Below are 20,159 nucleotides of genomic sequence, written 5' to 3'. Positions count from 1 at the left end.
GCATAGGCCAGGGTGCCACTCGAGGCCCAAACCAATTCTGGTTATCGCTTCTCGGCCTTTTGGCTAAGATCAAGTGTAGTATCTGTTCTTATCAGTTTAATATCTGATACGTCCCCTATCTGGGGACCATATATTAAATGGATTTTTAGAACAGGGAGATGGAAAAAGAGCTTGCTCTGTCCACTCCACGCATTGACCTGGTATTGCAGTACCTCCAGGAACGGTGCACCCCTTCTTAACCCAGTTTCCAAAAGCAGAACTCGATTCACCTGATTCATATTAGCCCGATTAGCGAATTGAAATGAATTTTTATCTAACACACTTTTTACTTGCTTTATTCATCCAAATAGCAAACTCATCACCACTCAACTTCACCAACTCTGCTATGTCCCGTGCAGTATCTTGTTGTCAGTCTAATCTAGATCATGTGTAATTGAATGGAATAGATCCCTTTTGGACAAAGTGGAGTCAGATGCTGCAGTGACCACAGGTGTGAGAGGATCTACAATTGGCATCTGGTGTTATCTCTCTGCTTCCACTCCAAATAAAGTTACCTGTTGTTACCTGAACGTCAAATACTAAGAATGGGCGGCCTATGAAAGAATTAGTACTTTCATTAAGTATACTAAACCGGCTAATTGGGAATAGACAAACTGTAAAAAGCCCTCTGAGAAAGCCCCTCTCTAACCTTTGTTAGTAAGCTTTTCTGTAGCCTGCCTGTTGATGTATTTTCGGTTTGAACAGTGCACAACATGAAGAGACGGAACACTGGCGGCTTGTCACAATGCCCCCCGATGACATCACAATAGCGCTGCTGCCTAGAAAACAAGCTGCGCAGAAGAAGTTGTTCTTTGGGTGGGAGGGTGGGCTAGTGGAAGGAGGGGGCAATCTCTTTTTTTCCCGGGTGGTAGGGGGATGACAGGAGAAGGGAAGCGGGTGGTGAGAAAGGTACAGAGGGCAGGGTTTGGGGGCTGGGAAGGAAAGGGAAAAGATTAGGGTTTGGGGATGATGAAAGGGCTTTCTACGGGTAAGGATGGCAAAGGGTGGCAGTGACGGAAAGTCAGGCAACCTGTCCTGTCCGTCTTTTTGTATCGTGAATTGGAAAGACTGCAAGGGGGAGGGGAGTTGCTTGCGCCCTAAAGGAGGAGTTATTCAGATTCATTGCAGTGGGCGGCGGCTGCAAAACGCACCATTCTTCTTGTTTTTGCTCTGCAAAGCAGCCTTTTCAAGGGTTGGCTTGGGTGACAAAATGTCTTGTGTAGGCGTGGGTTTGTCTCCCTCTCGCTCTCTCTCCCTAAGATGTGTCCGGCATAGGCCAGGGTGCCACTCGAGGCCCAAACCAATTCTGGTTATCGCTTCTCGGCCTTTTGGCTAAGATCAAGTGTAGTATCTGTTCTTATCAGTTTAATATCTGATACGTCCCCTATCTGGGGACCATATATTAAATGGATTTTTAGAACAGGGAGATGGAAAAAGAGCTTGCTCTGTCCACTCCACGCATTGACCTGGTATTGCAGTACCTCCAGGAACGGTGCACCCCTTCTTAACCCAGTTTCCAAAAGCAGAACTCGATTCACCTGATTCATATTAGCCCGATTAGCGAATTGAAATGAATTTTTATCTAACACACTTTTTACTTGCTTTATTCATCCAAATAGCAAACTCATCACCACTCAACTTCACCAACTCTGCTATGTCCCGTGCAGTATCTTGTTGTCAGTCTAATCTAGATCATGTGTAATTGAATGGAATAGATCCCTTTTGGACAAAGTGGAGTCAGATGCTGCAGTGACCACAGGTGTGAGAGGATCTACAATTGGCATCTGGTGTTATCTCTCTGCTTCCACTCCAAATAAAGTTACCTGTTGTTACCTGAACGTCAAATACTAAGAATGGGCGGCCTATGAAAGAATTAGTACTTTCATTAAGTATACTAAACCGGCTAATTGGGAATAGACAAACTGTAAAAAGCCCTCTGAGAAAGCCCCTCTCTAACCTTTGTTAGTAAGCTTTTCTGTAGCCTGCCTGTTGATGTATTTTCGGTTTGAACAGTGCACAACATGAAGAGACGGAACACTGGCGGCTTGTCACAATGCCCCCCGATGACATCACAATAGCGCTGCTGCCTAGAAAACAAGCTGCGCAGAAGAAGTTGTTCTTTGGGTGGGAGGGTGGGCTAGTGGAAGGAGGGGGCAATCTCTTTTTTTCCCGGGTGGTAGGGGGATGACAGGAGAAGGGAAGCGGGTGGTGAGAAAGGTACAGAGGGCAGGGTTTGGGGGCTGGGAAGGAAAGGGAAAAGATTAGGGTTTGGGGATGATGAAAGGGCTTTCTACGGGTAAGGATGGCAAAGGGTGGCAGTGACGGAAAGTCAGGCAACCTGTCCTGTCCGTCTTTTTGTATCGTGAATTGGAAAGACTGCAAGGGGGAGGGGAGTTGCTTGCGCCCTAAAGGAGGAGTTATTCAGATTCATTGCAGTGGGCGGCGGCTGCAAAACGCACCATTCTTCTTGTTTTTGCTCTGCAAAGCAGCCTTTTCAAGGGTTGGCTTGGGTGACAAAATGTCTTGTGTAGGCGTGGGTTTGTCTCCCTCTCGCTCTCTCTCCCTAAGATGTGTCCGGCATAGGCCAGGGTGCCACTCGAGGCCCAAACCAATTCTGGTTATCGCTTCTCGGCCTTTTGGCTAAGATCAAGTGTAGTATCTGTTCTTATCAGTTTAATATCTGATACGTCCCCTATCTGGGGACCATATATTAAATGGATTTTTAGAACAGGGAGATGGAAAAAGAGCTTGCTCTGTCCACTCCACGCATTGACCTGGTATTGCAGTACCTCCAGGAACGGTGCACCCCTTCTTAACCCAGTTTCCAAAAGCAGAACTCGATTCACCTGATTCATATTAGCCCGATTAGCGAATTGAAATGAATTTTTATCTAACACACTTTTTACTTGCTTTATTCATCCAAATAGCAAACTCATCACCACTCAACTTCACCAACTCTGCTATGTCCCGTGCAGTATCTTGTTGTCAGTCTAATCTAGATCATGTGTAATTGAATGGAATAGATCCCTTTTGGACAAAGTGGAGTCAGATGCTGCAGTGACCACAGGTGTGAGAGGATCTACAATTGGCATCTGGTGTTATCTCTCTGCTTCCACTCCAAATAAAGTTACCTGTTGTTACCTGAACGTCAAATACTAAGAATGGGCGGCCTATGAAAGAATTAGTACTTTCATTAAGTATACTAAACCGGCTAATTGGGAATAGACAAACTGTAAAAAGCCCTCTGAGAAAGCCCCTCTCTAACCTTTGTTAGTAAGCTTTTCTGTAGCCTGCCTGTTGATGTATTTTCGGTTTGAACAGTGCACAACATGAAGAGACGGAACACTGGCGGCTTGTCACAATGCCCCCCGATGACATCACAATAGCGCTGCTGCCTAGAAAACAAGCTGCGCAGAAGAAGTTGTTCTTTGGGTGGGAGGGTGGGCTAGTGGAAGGAGGGGGCAATCTCTTTTTTTCCCGGGTGGTAGGGGGATGACAGGAGAAGGGAAGCGGGTGGTGAGAAAGGTACAGAGGGCAGGGTTTGGGGGCTGGGAAGGAAAGGGAAAAGATTAGGGTTTGGGGATGATGAAAGGGCTTTCTACGGGTAAGGATGGCAAAGGGTGGCAGTGACGGAAAGTCAGGCAACCTGTCCTGTCCGTCTTTTTGTATCGTGAATTGGAAAGACTGCAAGGGGGAGGGGAGTTGCTTGCGCCCTAAAGGAGGAGTTATTCAGATTCATTGCAGTGGGCGGCGGCTGCAAAACGCACCATTCTTCTTGTTTTTGCTCTGCAAAGCAGCCTTTTCAAGGGTTGGCTTGGGTGACAAAATGTCTTGTGTAGGCGTGGGTTTGTCTCCCTCTCGCTCTCTCTCCCTAAGATGTGTCCGGCATAGGCCAGGGTGCCACTCGAGGCCCAAACCAATTCTGGTTATCGCTTCTCGGCCTTTTGGCTAAGATCAAGTGTAGTATCTGTTCTTATCAGTTTAATATCTGATACGTCCCCTATCTGGGGACCATATATTAAATGGATTTTTAGAACAGGGAGATGGAAAAAGAGCTTGCTCTGTCCACTCCACGCATTGACCTGGTATTGCAGTACCTCCAGGAACGGTGCACCCCTTCTTAACCCAGTTTCCAAAAGCAGAACTCGATTCACCTGATTCATATTAGCCCGATTAGCGAATTGAAATGAATTTTTATCTAACACACTTTTTACTTGCTTTATTCATCCAAATAGCAAACTCATCACCACTCAACTTCACCAACTCTGCTATGTCCCGTGCAGTATCTTGTTGTCAGTCTAATCTAGATCATGTGTAATTGAATGGAATAGATCCCTTTTGGACAAAGTGGAGTCAGATGCTGCAGTGACCACAGGTGTGAGAGGATCTACAATTGGCATCTGGTGTTATCTCTCTGCTTCCACTCCAAATAAAGTTACCTGTTGTTACCTGAACGTCAAATACTAAGAATGAGCGGCCTATGAAAGAATTAGTACTTTCATTAAGTATACTAAACCGGCTAATTGGGAATAGACAAACTGTAAAAAGCCCTCTGAGAAAGCCCCTCTCTAACCTTTGTTAGTAAGCTTTTCTGTAGCCTGCCTGTTGATGTATTTTCGGTTTGAACAGTGCACAACATGAAGAGACGGAACACTGGCGGCTTGTCACAATGCCCCCCGATGACATCACAATAGCGCTGCTGCCTAGAAAACAAGCTGCGCAGAAGAAGTTGTTCTTTGGGTGGGAGGGTGGGCTAGTGGAAGGAGGGGGCAATCTCTTTTTTTCCCGGGTGGTAGGGGGATGACAGGAGAAGGGAAGCGGGTGGTGAGAAAGGTACAGAGGGCAGGGTTTGGGGGCTGGGAAGGAAAGGGAAAAGATTAGGGTTTGGGGATGATGAAAGGGCTTTCTACGGGTAAGGATGGCAAAGGGTGGCAGTGACGGAAAGTCAGGCAACCTGTCCTGTCCGTCTTTTTGTATCGTGAATTGGAAAGACTGCAAGGGGGAGGGGAGTTGCTTGCGCCCTAAAGGAGGAGTTATTCAGATTCATTGCAGTGGGCGGCGGCTGCAAAACGCACCATTCTTCTTGTTTTTGCTCTGCAAAGCAGCCTTTTCAAGGGTTGGCTTGGGTGACAAAATGTCTTGTGTAGGCGTGGGTTTGTCTCCCTCTCGCTCTCTCTCCCTAAGATGTGTCCGGCATAGGCCAGGGTGCCACTCGAGGCCCAAACCAATTCTGGTTATCGCTTCTCGGCCTTTTGGCTAAGATCAAGTGTAGTATCTGTTCTTATCAGTTTAATATCTGATACGTCCCCTATCTGGGGACCATATATTAAATGGATTTTTAGAACAGGGAGATGGAAAAAGAGCTTGCTCTGTCCACTCCACGCATTGACCTGGTATTGCAGTACCTCCAGGAACGGTGCACCCCTTCTTAACCCAGTTTCCAAAAGCAGAACTCGATTCACCTGATTCATATTAGCCCGATTAGCGAATTGAAATGAATTTTTATCTAACACACTTTTTACTTGCTTTATTCATCCAAATAGCAAACTCATCACCACTCAACTTCACCAACTCTGCTATGTCCCGTGCAGTATCTTGTTGTCAGTCTAATCTAGATCATGTGTAATTGAATGGAATAGATCCCTTTTGGACAAAGTGGAGTCAGATGCTGCAGTGACCACAGGTGTGAGAGGATCTACAATTGGCATCTGGTGTTATCTCTCTGCTTCCACTCCAAATAAAGTTACCTGTTGTTACCTGAACGTCAAATACTAAGAATGGGCGGCCTATGAAAGAATTAGTACTTTCATTAAGTATACTAAACCGGCTAATTGGGAATAGACAAACTGTAAAAAGCCCTCTGAGAAAGCCCCTCTCTAACCTTTGTTAGTAAGCTTTTCTGTAGCCTGCCTGTTGATGTATTTTCGGTTTGAACAGTGCACAACATGAAGAGACGGAACACTGGCGGCTTGTCACAATGCCCCCCGATGACATCACAATAGCGCTGCTGCCTAGAAAACAAGCTGCGCAGAAGAAGTTGTTCTTTGGGTGGGAGGGTGGGCTAGTGGAAGGAGGGGGCAATCTCTTTTTTTCCCGGGTGGTAGGGGGATGACAGGAGAAGGGAAGCGGGTGGTGAGAAAGGTACAGAGGGCAGGGTTTGGGGGCTGGGAAGGAAAGGGAAAAGATTAGGGTTTGGGGATGATGAAAGGGCTTTCTACGGGTAAGGATGGCAAAGGGTGGCAGTGACGGAAAGTCAGGCAACCTGTCCTGTCCGTCTTTTTGTATCGTGAATTGGAAAGACTGCAAGGGGGAGGGGAGTTGCTTGCGCCCTAAAGGAGGAGTTATTCAGATTCATTGCAGTGGGCGGCGGCTGCAAAACGCACCATTCTTCTTGTTTTTGCTCTGCAAAGCAGCCTTTTCAAGGGTTGGCTTGGGTGACAAAATGTCTTGTGTAGGCGTGGGTTTGTCTCCCTCTCGCTCTCTCTCCCTAAGATGTGTCCGGCATAGGCCAGGGTGCCACTCGAGGCCCAAACCAATTCTGGTTATCGCTTCTCGGCCTTTTGGCTAAGATCAAGTGTAGTATCTGTTCTTATCAGTTTAATATCTGATACGTCCCTATCTGGGGACCATATATTAAATGGATTTTTAGAACAGGGAGATGGAAAAGAGCTTGCTCTGTCCACTCCACGCATTGACCTGGTATTGCAGTACCTCCAGGAACGGTGCACACCCTTCTTAACCCAGTTTCCAAAAGCAGAACTCGATTCACCTGATTCATATTAGCCCGATTAGCGAATTGAAATGAATTTTTATCTAACACACTTTTTACTTGCTTTATTCATCCAAATAGCAAACTCATCACCACTCAACTTCACCAACTCTGCTATGTCCCGTGCAGTATCTTGTTGTCAGTCTAATCTAGATCATGTGTAATTGAATGGAATAGATCCCTTTTGGACAAAGTGGAGTCAGATGCTGCAGTGACCACAGGTGTGAGAGGATCTACAATTGGCATCTGGTGTTATCTCTCTGCTTCCACTCCAAATAAAGTTACCTGTTGTTACCTGAACGTCAAATACTAAGAAAGGGCGGCCTATGAAAGAATTAGTACTTTCATTAAGTATACTAAACCGGCTAATTGGGAATAGACAAACTGTAAAAAGCCCTCTGAGAAAGCCCCACTCTAACCTTTGTTAGTAAGCTTTTCTGTAGCCTGCCTGTTGATGTATTTTCGGTTTGAACCAGTGCACAACATGAAGAGACGGAACACTGGCGCTTGTCACAATGCCCCCGATGACATCACAATAGCGCTGCTGCTAGAAAACAAGCTGCGCAGTAAGAAGTTGTTCTTTGGGTGGGAGGGTGGGCTAGTGGAAGGAGGGGGCAATCTCTTTTTTTCCCGGGTGGTAGGGGGATGACAGGAGAAGGGAAGCGGGTGGTGAGAAAGGTACAGAGGGGCAGGGTTTGGGGGCTGGGAAGGAAAGGGAAAAGATTAGGGTTTGGGATGATGAAAGGGCTTTCTACGGGTAAGGATGGCAAAGGGTGGCAGTGACGGAAAGTCAGGCAACCTGTCCTGTCCGTCTTTTTGTATCGTGAATTGGAAAGACTGCAAGGGGGAGGGGAGTTGCTTGCGCCCTAAAGGAGGAGTTATTCAGATTCATTGCAGTGGGCGGCGGCTGCAAAACGCACCATTCTTCTTGTTTTTGCTCTGCAAAGCAGCCTTTTCAAGGGTTGGCTTGGGTGACAAAATGTCTTGTGTAGGCGTGGGTTTGTCTCCCTCTCGCTCTCTCTCCCTAAGATGTGTCCGGCATAGGCCAGGGTGCCACTCGAGGCCCAAACCAATTCTGGTTATCGCTTCTCGGCCTTTTGGCTAAGATCAAGTGTAGTATCTGTTCTTATCAGTTTAATATCTGATACGTCCCCTATCTGGGGACCATATATTAAATGGATTTTTAGAACAGGAGATGGAAAAAGAGCTTGCTCTGTCCACTCCACGCATTGACCTGGTATTGCAGTACCTCCAGGAACGGTGCACCCCTTCTTAACCCAGTTTCCAAAAGCAGAACTCGATTCACCTGATTCATATTAGCCCGATTAGCGAATTGAAATGAATTTTTATCTAACACACTTTTTACTTGCTTTATTCATCCAAATAGCAAACTCATCACCACTCAACTTCACCAACTCTGCTATGTCCCGTGCAGTATCTTGTTGTCAGTCTAATCTAGATCATGTGTAATTGAATGGAATAGATCCCTTTTGGACAAAGTGGAGTCAGATGCTGCAGTGACCACAGGTGTGAGAGGATCTACAATTGGCATCTGGTGTTATCTCTCTGCTTCCACTCCAAATAAAGTTACCTGTTGTTACCTGAACGTCAAATACTAAGAATGGGCGGCCTATGAAAGAATTAGTACTTTCATTAAGTATACTAAACCGGCTAATTGGGAATAGACCAAACTGTAAAATGCCTCTGAGAAAGCCCCTCTCTAACCTTTGTTAGTAAGCTTTTCTGTAGCCCTGCCTGTTGATGTATTTTCGGTTTGAACAGTGCACAACATGAAGAGACGGAACACTGGCGGCTTGTCACAATGCCCCCCGATGACATCACAATAGCGCTGCTGCCTAGAAAACAAGCTGCGCAGAAGAAGTTGTTCTTTGGGTGGGAGGGTGGGCTAGTGGAAGGAGGGGGCAATCTCTTTTTTTTCCCGGGTGGTAGGGGGATGACAGGAGAAGGGAAGCGGGTGGTGAGAAAGGTACAGAGGGCAGGGTTTGGGGGCTGGGAAGGAAAGGGAAAAGATTAGGGTTTGGGATGATGAAAGGGGCTTTCTACGGGTAAGGATGGCAAAGGGTGCAGTGACGGAAAGTCAGGCAACCTGTCCTGTCCGTCTTTTTGTATCGTGAATTGGAAAGACTGCAAGGGGGAGGGAGTTGCTTGCGGCCCCTAAAGGAGGAGTTATTCAGATTCATTGCAGTGGGCGGCGGCTGCAAAAACGCACCATTCTCTTGTTTTTGCTCTGCAAAGCAGCCTTTTCAAGGGTTGGCTGGGTGACAAATGTCTTGTGTAGGCGTGGGTTTGTCTCCCTCTCGCTCTCTCTCCCTAAGATGTGTCCGGCATAGGCCAGGGTGCCACTCGAGGCCCAAACCAATTCTGGTTATCGCTTCTCGGCCTTTTGGCTAAGATCAAGTGTAGTATCTGTTCTTATCAGTTTAATATCTGATACGTCCCCTATCTGGGGACCATATATTAAATGGATTTTTAGAACAGGGAGATGGAAAAAGAGCTTGCTCTGTCCACTCCACGCATTGACCTGGTATTGCAGTACCTCCAGGAACGGTGCACCCCTTCTTAACCCAGTTTCCAAAAGCAGAACTCGATTCACCTGATTCATATTAGCCCGATTAGCGAATTGAAATGAATTTTTATCTAACACACTTTTTACTTGCTTTATTCATCCAAATAGCAAACTCATCACCACTCTACTTCACCAACTCTGCTTATGTCCCGTGCAGTATCTTGTTGTCAGTCTAATCTAGATCATGTGTAATTGAATGGAATAGATCCCTTTTGGACAAAGTGGAGTCAGATGCTGCAGTGACCACAGGTGTGAGAGGATCTACAATTGGCATCTGGTGTTATCTCTCTGCTTCCACTCCAAATAAAGGTTACCTGTTGTTACCTGAACGTCAAATACTAAGAATGGCGGCCTATGAAAGAATTAGTACTTTCATTAAGTATACTAAACCGGCTAATTGGGAATAGACAAACTGTAAAAGCCCTCTGAGAAAGCCCCTCTCTAACCTTTGTTAGTAAGCTTTTCTGTAGCCTGCCTGTTGATGTATTTTCGGTTTGAACAGTTGCACAACATGAAGAGACGGAACACTGGCGGCTTGTCACAATGCCCCCCGATGACATCACAATAGCGCTGCTGCCTAGAAAACAAGCTGCGCAGAAGAAGTTGTTCTTTGGGTGGGAGGGTGGGCTAGTGGAAGGAGGGGGCAATCTCTTTTTTTCCCGGGTGGTAGGGGGATGACAGGAGAAGGGAAGCGGGTGGTGAGAAAGGTACAGAGGGCAGGGTTTGGGGGCTGGGAAGGAAAGGGAAAAGATTAGGGTTTGGGGATGATGAAAGGGCTTTCTACGGGTAAGGATGGCAAAGGGTGGCAGTGACGGAAAGTCAGGCAACCTGTCCTGTCCGTCTTTTTGTATCGTGAATTGGAAAGACTGCAAGGGGAGGGGAGTTGCTTGCGCCCTAAAGGAGGAGTTATTCAGATTCATTGCAGTGGGCGGCGGCTGCAAAACGCACCATTCTCTTGTTTTTGCTCTGCAAAGCAGCCTTTTCAAGGGTTGGCTTGGGTGACAAAATGTCTTGTGTAGGCGTGGGTTTGTCTCCCTCTCGCTCTCTCTCCCTAAGATGTGTCCGGCATAGGCCAGGGTGCCACTCGAGGCCCAAACCAATTCTGGTTATCGCTTCTCGGCCTTTTGGCTAAGATCAAGTGTAGTATCTGTTCTTATCAGTTTAATATCTGATACGTCCCCTATCTGGGGACCATATATTAAATGGATTTTTTAGAACAGGGAGATGGAAAAAGAGCTTGCTCTGTCCACTCCACGCATTGACCTGGTATTGCAGTACCTCCAGGAACGGTGCACCCCTTCTTAACCCAGTTTCCAAAAGCAGAACTCGATTCACCTGATTCATATTAGCCCGATTAGCGAATTGAAATGAATTTTTATCTAACACACTTTTTACTTGCTTTATTCATCCAAATAGCAAACTCATCACCACTCAACTTCACCAACTCTGCTATGTCCCGTGCAGTATCTTGTTGTCAGTCTAATCTAGATCATGTGTAATTGAATGGAATAGATCCCTTTTGGACAAAGTGGAGTCAGATGCTGCAGTGACCACAGGTGTGAGAGGATCTACAATTGGCATCTGGTGTTATCTCTCTGCTTCCACTCCAAATAAAGTTACCTGTTGTTACCTGAACGTCAAATACTAAGAATGGGCGGCCTATGAAAGAATTAGTACTTTCATTAAGTATACTAAACCGGCTAATTGGGAATAGACAAACTGTAAAAAGCCCTCTGAGAAAGCCCCTCTCTAACCTTTGTTAGTAAGCTTTTCTGTAGCCTGCCTGTTGATGTATTTTCGGTTTGAACAGTGCACAACATGAAGAGACGGAACACTGGCGGCTTGTCACAATGCCCCCCGATGACATCACAATAGCGCTGCTGCTAGAAAACAAGCTGCGCAGAAGAAGTTGTTCTTTGGGTGGGAGGGTGGGCTAGTGGAAGGAGGGGGCAATCTCTTTTTTTCCCGGGTGGTAGGGGGATGACAGGAGAAGGGAAGCGGGTGGTGAGAAAGGTACAGAGGGCAGGGTTTGGGGGCTGGAAGGAAAGGGAAAAGATTAGGGTTTGGGGATGATGAAAGGGCTTTCTACGGGTAAGATGGCAAAGGGTGGCAGTGACGGAAAGTCAGGCAACCTGTCCTGTCCGTCTTTTTGTATCGTGAATTGGAAAGACTGCAAGGGGGAGGGAGTTGCTTGCGCCCTAAAGGAGGAGTTATTCAGATTCATTGCAGTGGGCGGCGGCTGCAAAACGCACCATTCTTCTTGTTTTTGCTCTGCAAAGCAGCCTTTTCAAGGGTTGGCTTGGGTGACAAAATGTCTTGTGTAGGCGTGGGTTTGTCTCCCTCTCGCTCTCTCTCCCTAAGATGTGTCCGGCATAGGCCAGGGTGCCACTCGAGGCCCAAACCAATTCTGGTTATCGCTTCTCGGCCTTTTGGCTAAGATCAAGTGTAGTATCTGTTCTTATCAGTTTAATATCTGATACGTCCCCCTATCTGGGGACCATATATTAAATGGATTTTTAGAACAGGGAGATGGAAAAAGAGCTTGCTCTGTCCACTCCACGCATTGACCTGGTATTGCAGTACCTCCAGGAACGGTGCACCCCTTCTTAACCCAGTTTCCAAAAGCAGAACTCGATTCACCTGATTCATATTAGCCCGATTAGCGAATTGAAATGAATTTTATCTAACACACTTTTTACTTGCTTTATTCATCCAAATAGCAAACTCATCACCACTCAACTTCACCAACTCTGCTATGTCCCGTGCAGTATCTTGTTGTCAGTCTAATCTAGATCATGTGTAATTGAATGGAATAGATCCCTTTTGGACAAAGTGGAGTCAGATGCTGCAGTGACCACAGGTGTGAGAGGATCTACAATTGGCATCTGGTGTTATCTCTCTGCTTCACTCCAAATAAAGTTACCTGTTGTTACCTTGAACGTCAAATACTAAGAATGGGCGGCCTATGAAAGAATTAGTACTTTCATTAAGTATACTAAACCGGCTAATTGGGAATAGACAAACTGTAAAAAGCCCTCTGAGAAAGCCCCCTCTCTAACCTTTGTTAGTAAGCTTTTCTGTAGCCTGCCTGTTGATGTATTTTCGGTTTGAACAGTGCACAACATGAAGAGACGGAACACTGGCGGCTTGTCACAATGCCCCCCGATGACATCACAATAGCGCTGCTGCCTAGAAAACAAGCTGCGCAGAAGAAGTTGTTCTTTTGGGTGGGAGGGTGGGCTAGTGGAAGGAGGGGGCAATCTCTTTTTTTCCCGGGTGGTAGGGGGGATGACAGGAGAAGGGAAGCGGGTGGTGAGAAAGGTACAGAGGGCAGGGTTTGGGGGCTGGGAAGGAAAGGGAAAAGATTAGGGTTTGGGGATGATGAAAGGGCTTTCTACGGGTAAGGATGGCAAAGGGTGGCAGTGACGGAAAGTCAGGCAACCTGTCCTGTCCGTCTTTTTGTATCGTGAATTGGAAAGACTGCAAGGGGGAGGGGAGTTGCTTGCGCCCTAAAGGAGGAGTTATTCAGATTCATTGCAGTGGGCGGCGGCTGCAAAACGCACCATTCTTCTTGTTTTTGCTCTGCAAAGCAGCCTTTTCAAGGGTTGGCTTGGGTGACAAAATGTCTTGTGTAGGCGTGGGTTTGTCTCCCTCTCGCTCTCTCTCCCTAAGATGTGTCCGGCATAGGCCAGGGTGCCACTCGAGGCCCAAACCAATTCTGGTTATCGCTTCTCGGCCTTTTGGCTAAGATCAAGTGTAGTATCTGTTCTTATCAGTTTAATATCTGATACGTCCCCTATCTGGGGACCATATATTAAATGGATTTTTAGAACAGGGAGATGGAAAAAGAGCTTGCTCTGTCCACTCCACGCATTGACCTGGTATTGCAGTACCTCCAGGAACGGTGCACCCCTTCTTAACCCAGTTTCCAAAAGCAGAACTCGATTCACCTGATTCATATTAGCCCGATTAGCGAATTGAAATGAATTTTTATCTAACACACTTTTTACTTGCTTTATTCATCCAAATAGCAAACTCATCACCACTCAACTTCACCAACTCTGCTATGTCCCGTGCAGTATCTTGTTGTCAGTCTAATCTAGATCATGTGTAATTGAATGGAATAGATCCCTTTTGGACAAAGTGGAGTCAGATGCTGCAGTGACCACAGGTGTGAGAGGATCTACAATTGGCATCTGGTGTTATCTCTCTGCTTCCACTCCAAATAAAGTTACCTGTTGTTACCTGAACGTCAAATACTAAGAATGCGCGGCCTATGAAAGAATTAGTACTTTCATTAAGTATACTAAACCGGCTAATTGGGAATAGACAAACTGTAAAAAGCCCTCTGAGAAAGCCCCTCTCTAACCTTTGTTAGTAAGCTTTTCTGTAGCCTGCCTGTTGATGTATTTTCGGTTTGAACAGTGCACAACATGAAGAGACGGAACACTGGCGGCTTGTCACAATGCCCCCCGATGACATCACAATAGCGCTGCTGCCTAGAAAACAAGCTGCGCAGAAGAAGTTGTTCTTTGGGTGGGAGGGTGGGCTAGTGGAAGGAGGGGGCAATCTCTTTTTTTCCCGGGTGGTAGGGGGATGACAGGAGAAGGGAAGCGGGTGGTGAGAAAGGTACAGAGGGCAGGGTTTGGGGGCTGGGAAGGAAAGGGAAAAGATTAGGGTTTGGGGATGATGAAAGGGCTTTCTACGGGTAAGGATGGCAAAGGGTGGCAGTGACGGAAAGTCAGGCAACCTGTCCTGTCCGTCTTTTTGTATCGTGAATTGGAAAGACTGCAAGGGGGAGGGGAGTTGCTTGCGCCCTAAAGGAGGAGTTATTCAGATTCATTGCAGTGGGCGGCGGCTGCAAAACGCACCATTCTTCTTGTTTTTGCTCTGCAAAGCAGCCTTTTCAAGGGTTGGCTTGGGTGACAAAATGTCTTGTGTAGGCGTGGGTTTGTCTCCCTCTCGCTCTCTCTCCCTAAGATGTGTCCGGCATAGGCCAGGGTGCCACTCGAGGCCCAAACCAATTCTGGTTATCGCTTCTCGGCCTTTTGGCTAAGATCAAGTGTAGTATCTGTTCTTATCAGTTTAATATCTGATACGTCCCCTATCTGGGGACCATATATTAAATGGATTTTTAGAACAGGGAGATGGAAAAAGAGCTTGCTCTGTCCACTCCACGCATTGACCTGGTATTGCAGTACCTCCAGGAACGGTGCACCCCTTCTTAACCCAGTTTCCAAAAGCAGAACTCGATTCACCTGATTCATATTAGCCCGATTAGCGAATTGAAATGAATTTTTATCTAACACACTTTTTACTTGCTTTATTCATCCAAATAGCAAACTCATCACCACTCAACTTCACCAACTCTGCTATGTCCCGTGCAGTATCTTGTTGTCAGTCTAATCTAGATCATGTGTAATTGAATGGAATAGATCCCTTTTGGACAAAGTGGAGTCAGATGCTGCAGTGACCACAGGTGTGAGAGGATCTACAATTGGCATCTGGTGTTATCTCTCTGCTTCCACTCCAAATAAAGTTACCTGTTGTTACCTGAACGTCAAATACTAAGAATGGGCGGCCTATGAAAGAATTAGTACTTTCATTAAGTATACTAAACCGGCTAATTGGGAATAGACAAACTGTAAAAAGCCCTCTGAGAAAGCCCCTCTCTAACCTTTGTTAGTAAGCTTTTCTGTAGCCTGCCTGTTGATGTATTTTCGGTTTGAACAGTGCACAACATGAAGAGACGGAACACTGGCGGCTTGTCACAATGCCCCCCGATGACATCACAATAGCGCTGCTGCCTAGAAAACAAGCTGCGCAGAAGAAGTTGTTCTTTGGGTGGGAGGGTGGGCTAGTGGAAGGAGGGGGCAATCTCTTTTTTTCCCGGGTGGTAGGGGGATGACAGGAGAAGGGAAGCGGGTGGTGAGAAAGGTACAGAGGGCAGGGTTTGGGGGCTGGGAAGGAAAGGGAAAAGATTAGGGTTTGGGGATGATGAAAGGGCTTTCTACGGGTAAGGATGGCAAAGGGTGGCAGTGACGGAAAGTCAGGCAACCTGTCCTGTCCGTCTTTTTGTATCGTGAATTGGAAAGACTGCAAGGGGGAGGGGAGTTGCTTGCGCCCTAAAGGAGGAGTTATTCAGATTCATTGCAGTGGGCGGCGGCTGCAAAACGCACCATTCTTCTTGTTTTTGCTCTGCAAAGCAGCCTTTTCAAGGGTTGGCTTGGGTGACAAAATGTCTTGTGTAGGCGTGGGTTTGTCTCCCTCTCGCTCTCTCTCCCTAAGATGTGTCCGGCATAGGCCAGGGTGCCACTCGAGGCCCAAACCAATTCTGGTTATCGCTTCTCGGCCTTTTGGCTAAGATCAAGTGTAGTATCTGTTCTTATCAGTTTAATATCTGATACGTCCCCTATCTGGGGACCATATATTAAATGGATTTTTAGAACAGGGAGATGGAAAAAGAGCTTGCTCTGTCCACTCCACGCATTGACCTGGTATTGCAGTACCTCCAGGAACGGTGCACCCCTTCTTAACCCAGTTTCCAAAAGCAGAACTCGATTCACCTGATTCATATTAGCCCGATTAGCGAATTGAAATGAATTTTTATCTAACACACTTTTTACTTGCTTTATTCATCCAAATAGCAAACTCATCACCACTCAACTTCACCAACTCTGCTATGTCCCGTGCAGTATCTTGTTGTCAGTCTAATCTAGATCATGTGTAATTGAATGGAATAGATCCCTTTTGGACAAAGTGGAGTCAGATGCTGCAGTGACCACAGGTGTGAGAGGATCTACAATTGGCATCTGGTGTTATCTCTCTGCTTCCACTCCAAATAAAGTTACCTGTTGTTACCTGAACGTCAAATACTAAGAATGGGCGGCCTATGAAAGAATTAGTACTTTCATTAAGTATACTAAACCGGCTAATTGGGAATAGACAAACTGTAAAAAGCCCTCTGAGAAAGCCCCTCTCTAACCTTTGTTAGTAAGCTTTTCTGTAGCCTGCCTGTTGATGTATTTTCGGTTTGAACAGTGCACAACATGAAGAGACGGAACACTGGCGGCTTGTCACAATGCCCCCCGATGACATCACAATAGCGCTGCTGCCTAGAAAACAAGCTGCGCAGAAGAAGTTGTTTTTTGGGTGGGAGGGTGGGCTAGTGGAAGGAGGGGGCAATCTCTTTTTTTCCCGGGTGGTAGGGGGATGACAGGAGAAGGGAAGCGGGTGGTGAGAAAGGTACAGAGGGCAGGGTTTGGGGGCTGGGAAGGAAAGGGAAAAGATTAGGGTTTGGGGATGATGAAAGGGCTTTCTACGGGTAAGGATGGCAAAGGGTGGCAGTGACGGAAAGTCAGGCAACCTGTCCTGTCCGTCTTTTTGTATCGTGAATTGGAAAGACTGCAAGGGGGAGGGGAGTTGCTTGCGCCCTAAAGGAGGAGTTATTCAGATTCATTGCAGTGGGCGGCGGCTGCAAAACGCACCATTCTTCTTGTTTTTGCTCTGCAAAGCAGCCTTTTCAAGGGTTGGCTTGGGTGACAAAATGTCTTGTGTAGGCGTGGGTTTGTCTCCCTCTCGCTCTCTCTCCCTAAGATGTGTCCGGCATAGGCCAGGGTGCCACTCGAGGCCCAAACCAATTCTGGTTATCGCTTCTCGGCCTTTTGGCTAAGATCAAGTGTAGTATCTGTTCTTATCAGTTTAATATCTGATACGTCCCCTATCTGGGGACCATATATTAAATGGATTTTTAGAACAGGGAGATGGAAAAAGAGCTTGCTCTGTCCACTCCACGCATTGACCTGGTATTGCAGTACCTCCAGGAACGGTGCACCCCTTCTTAACCCAGTTTCCAAAAGCAGAACTCGATTCACCTGATTCATATTAGCCCGATTAGCGAATTGAAATGAATTTTTATCTAACACACTTTTTACTTGCTTTATTCATCCAAATAGCAAACTCATCACCACTCAACTTCACCAACTCTGCTATGTCCCGTGCAGTATCTTGTTGTCAGTCTAATCTAGATCATGTGTAATTGAATGGAATAGATCCCTTTTGGACAAAGTGGAGTCAGATGCTGCAGTGACCACAGGTGTGAGAGGATCTACAATTGGCATCTGGTGTTATCTCTCTGCTTCCACTCCAAATAAAGTTACCTGTTGTTACCTGAACGTCAAATACTAAGAATGAGCGGCCTATGAAAGAATTAGTACTTTCATTAAGTATACTAAACCGGCTAATTGGGAATAGACAAACTGTAAAAAGCCCTCTGAGAAAGCCCCTCTCTAACCTTTGTTAGTAAGCTTTTCTGTAGCCTGCATGTTGATGTATTTTCGGTTTGAACAGTGCACAACATGAAGAGACGGAACACTGGCGGCTTGTCACAATGCCCCCCGATGACATCACAATAGCGCTGCTGCCTAGAAAACAAGCTGCGCAGAAGAAGTTGTTCTTTGGGTGGGAGGGTGGGCTAGTGGAAGGAGGGGGCAATCTCTTTTTTTCCCGGGTGGTAGGGGGATGACAGGAGAAGGGAAGCGGGTGGTGAGAAAGGTACAGAGGGCAGGGTTTGGGGGCTGGGAAGGAAAGGGAAAAGATTAGGGTTTGGGGATGATGAAAGGGCTTTCTACGGGTAAGGATGGCAAAGGGTGGCAGTGACGGAAAGTCAGGCAACCTGTCCTGTCCGTCTTTTTGTATCGTGAATTGGAAAGACTGCAAGGGGGAGGGGAGTTGCTTGCGCCCTAAAGGAGGAGTTATTCAGATTCATTGCAGTGGGCGGCGGCTGCAAAACGCACCATTCTTCTTGTTTTTGCTCTGCAAAGCAGCCTTTTCAAGGGTTGGCTTGGGTGACAAAATGTCTTGTGTAGGCGTGGGTTTGTCTCCCTCTCGCTCTCTCTCCCTAAGATGTGTCCGGCATAGGCCAGGGTGCCACTCGAGGCCCAAACCAATTCTGGTTATCGCTTCTCGGCCTTTTGGCTAAGATCAAGTGTAGTATCTGTTCTTATCAGTTTAATATCTGATACGTCCCCTATCTGGGGACCATATATTAAATGGATTTTTAGAACAGGGAGATGGAAAAAGAGCTTGCTCTGTCCACTCCACGCATTGACCTGGTATTGCAGTACCTCCAGGAACGGTGCACCCCTTCTTAACCCAGTTTCCAAAAGCAGAACTCGATTCACCTGATTCATATTAGCCCGATTAGCGAATTGAAATGAATTTTTATCTAACACACTTTTTACTTGCTTTATTCATCCAAATAGCAAACTCATCACCACTCAACTTCACCAACTCTGCTATGTCCCGTGCAGTATCTTGTTGTCAGTCTAATCTAGATCATGTGTAATTGAATGGAATAGATCCCTTTTGGACAAAGTGGAGTCAGATGCTGCAGTGACCACAGGTGTGAGAGGATCTACAATTGGCATCTGGTGTTATCTCTCTGCTTCCACTCCAAATAAAGTTACCTGTTGTTACCTGAACGTCAAATACTAAGAATGGGCGGCCTATGAAAGAATTAGTACTTTCATTAAGTATACTAAACCGGCTAATTGGGAATAGACAAACTGTAAAAAGCCCTCTGAGAAAGCCCCTCTCTAACCTTTGTTAGTAAGCTTTTCTGTAGCCTGCCTGTTGATGTATTTTCGGTTTGAACAGTGCACAACATGAAGAGACGGAACACTGGCGGCTTGTCACAATGCCCCCCGATGACATCACAATAGCGCTGCTGCCTAGAAAACAAGCTGCGCAGAAGAAGTTGTTCTTTGGGTGGGAGGGTGGGCTAGTGGAAGGAGGGGGCAATCTCTTTTTTTCCCGGGTGGTAGGGGGATGACAGGAGAAGGGAAGCGGGTGGTGAGAAAGGTACAGAGGGCAGGGTTTGGGGGCTGGGAAGGAAAGGGAAAAGATTAGGGTTTGGGGATGATGAAAGGGCTTTCTACGGGTAAGGATGGCAAAGGGTGGCAGTGACGGAAAGTCAGGCAACCTGTCCTGTCCGTCTTTTTGTATCGTGAATTGGAAAGACTGCAAGGGGGAGGGGAGTTGCTTGCGCCCTAAAGGAGGAGTTATTCAGATTCATTGCAGTGGGCGGCGGCTGCAAAACGCACCATTCTTCTTGTTTTTGCTCTGCAAAGCAGCCTTTTCAAGGGTTGGCTTGGGTGACAAAATGTCTTGTGTAGGCGTGGGTTTGTCTCCCTCTCGCTCTCTCTCCCTAAGATGTGTCCGGCATAGGCCAGGGTGCCACTCGAGGCCCAAACCAATTCTGGTTATCGCTTCTCGGCCTTTTGGCTAAGATCAAGTGTAGTATCTGTTCTTATCAGTTTAATATCTGATACGTCCCCTATCTGGGGACCATATATTAAATGGATTTTTAGAACAGGGAGATGGAAAAAGAGCTTGCTCTGTCCACTCCACGCATTGACCTGGTATTGCAGTACCTCCAGGAACGGTGCACCCCTTCTTAACCCAGTTTCCAAAAGCAGAACTCGATTCACCTGATTCATATTAGCCCGATTAGCGAATTGAAATGAATTTTTATCTAACACACTTTTTACTTGCTTTATTCATCCAAATAGCAAACTCATCACCACTCAACTTCACCAACTCTGCTATGTCCCGTGCAGTATCTTGTTGTCAGTCTAATCTAGATCATGTGTAATTGAATGGAATAGATCCCTTTTGGACAAAGTGGAGTCAGATGCTGCAGTGACCACAGGTGTGAGAGGATCTACAATTGGCATCTGGTGTTATCTCTCTGCTTCCACTCCA

At 46.6% G+C, this 20,159-nt stretch overlaps 16 non-coding genes across 16 annotated transcripts; all 16 read left to right on the top strand.

The window, feature by feature from the left end:
• The first annotated feature begins 43 nt into the window (after positions 1–43).
• LOC142282988 (U2 spliceosomal RNA) lies at positions 44–234 on the top strand. The gene has a single exon (XR_012744759.1). It is a non-coding gene; the product is annotated as a U2 spliceosomal RNA (small nuclear RNA).
• Positions 235–1,351: 1,117 nt separating this feature from the next.
• LOC142282987 (U2 spliceosomal RNA) lies at positions 1,352–1,542 on the top strand. The gene has a single exon (XR_012744758.1). It is a non-coding gene; the product is annotated as a U2 spliceosomal RNA (small nuclear RNA).
• A 1,117-nt stretch (positions 1,543–2,659) lies between these two features.
• Positions 2,660–2,850, top strand: LOC142282986 (U2 spliceosomal RNA). The gene has a single exon (XR_012744757.1). It is a non-coding gene; the product is annotated as a U2 spliceosomal RNA (small nuclear RNA).
• A 1,117-nt stretch (positions 2,851–3,967) lies between these two features.
• LOC142282985 (U2 spliceosomal RNA) lies at positions 3,968–4,158 on the top strand. The gene has a single exon (XR_012744756.1). It is a non-coding gene; the product is annotated as a U2 spliceosomal RNA (small nuclear RNA).
• Positions 4,159–5,275: 1,117 nt separating this feature from the next.
• Positions 5,276–5,466, top strand: LOC142282984 (U2 spliceosomal RNA). Its single transcript, XR_012744755.1, has one exon. It is a non-coding gene; the product is annotated as a U2 spliceosomal RNA (small nuclear RNA).
• A 1,117-nt stretch (positions 5,467–6,583) lies between these two features.
• LOC142282994 (U2 spliceosomal RNA) lies at positions 6,584–6,772 on the top strand. Its single transcript, XR_012744764.1, has one exon. It is a non-coding gene; the product is annotated as a U2 spliceosomal RNA (small nuclear RNA).
• Positions 6,773–7,889: 1,117 nt separating this feature from the next.
• LOC142282991 (U2 spliceosomal RNA) lies at positions 7,890–8,079 on the top strand. The gene has a single exon (XR_012744761.1). It is a non-coding gene; the product is annotated as a U2 spliceosomal RNA (small nuclear RNA).
• A 1,117-nt stretch (positions 8,080–9,196) lies between these two features.
• On the top strand, positions 9,197–9,387 carry LOC142282983 (U2 spliceosomal RNA). Its single transcript, XR_012744754.1, has one exon. It is a non-coding gene; the product is annotated as a U2 spliceosomal RNA (small nuclear RNA).
• A 1,116-nt stretch (positions 9,388–10,503) lies between these two features.
• Positions 10,504–10,695, top strand: LOC142282990 (U2 spliceosomal RNA). Its single transcript, XR_012744760.1, has one exon. It is a non-coding gene; the product is annotated as a U2 spliceosomal RNA (small nuclear RNA).
• Positions 10,696–11,808: 1,113 nt separating this feature from the next.
• On the top strand, positions 11,809–12,000 carry LOC142282992 (U2 spliceosomal RNA). Its single transcript, XR_012744762.1, has one exon. It is a non-coding gene; the product is annotated as a U2 spliceosomal RNA (small nuclear RNA).
• A 1,119-nt stretch (positions 12,001–13,119) lies between these two features.
• LOC142282982 (U2 spliceosomal RNA) lies at positions 13,120–13,310 on the top strand. The gene has a single exon (XR_012744753.1). It is a non-coding gene; the product is annotated as a U2 spliceosomal RNA (small nuclear RNA).
• Positions 13,311–14,427: 1,117 nt separating this feature from the next.
• LOC142282997 (U2 spliceosomal RNA) lies at positions 14,428–14,618 on the top strand. The gene has a single exon (XR_012744767.1). It is a non-coding gene; the product is annotated as a U2 spliceosomal RNA (small nuclear RNA).
• Positions 14,619–15,735: 1,117 nt separating this feature from the next.
• On the top strand, positions 15,736–15,926 carry LOC142282996 (U2 spliceosomal RNA). The gene has a single exon (XR_012744766.1). It is a non-coding gene; the product is annotated as a U2 spliceosomal RNA (small nuclear RNA).
• A 1,117-nt stretch (positions 15,927–17,043) lies between these two features.
• On the top strand, positions 17,044–17,234 carry LOC142282995 (U2 spliceosomal RNA). Its single transcript, XR_012744765.1, has one exon. It is a non-coding gene; the product is annotated as a U2 spliceosomal RNA (small nuclear RNA).
• Positions 17,235–18,351: 1,117 nt separating this feature from the next.
• LOC142282993 (U2 spliceosomal RNA) lies at positions 18,352–18,542 on the top strand. The gene has a single exon (XR_012744763.1). It is a non-coding gene; the product is annotated as a U2 spliceosomal RNA (small nuclear RNA).
• A 1,117-nt stretch (positions 18,543–19,659) lies between these two features.
• Positions 19,660–19,850, top strand: LOC142282981 (U2 spliceosomal RNA). The gene has a single exon (XR_012744752.1). It is a non-coding gene; the product is annotated as a U2 spliceosomal RNA (small nuclear RNA).
• The last annotated feature ends 309 nt before the right edge of the window (positions 19,851–20,159 follow it).

The sequence above is a fragment of the Anomaloglossus baeobatrachus genome, unplaced genomic scaffold (assembly GCF_048569485.1).
Source record: "Anomaloglossus baeobatrachus isolate aAnoBae1 unplaced genomic scaffold, aAnoBae1.hap1 Scaffold_5245, whole genome shotgun sequence".
Classification (NCBI taxonomy): Eukaryota; Metazoa; Chordata; class Amphibia; order Anura; family Aromobatidae; genus Anomaloglossus; species Anomaloglossus baeobatrachus.
Note: the sequence above shows the minus strand (reverse complement) of the source record. Positions and strands in the feature narration are given on the sequence as shown.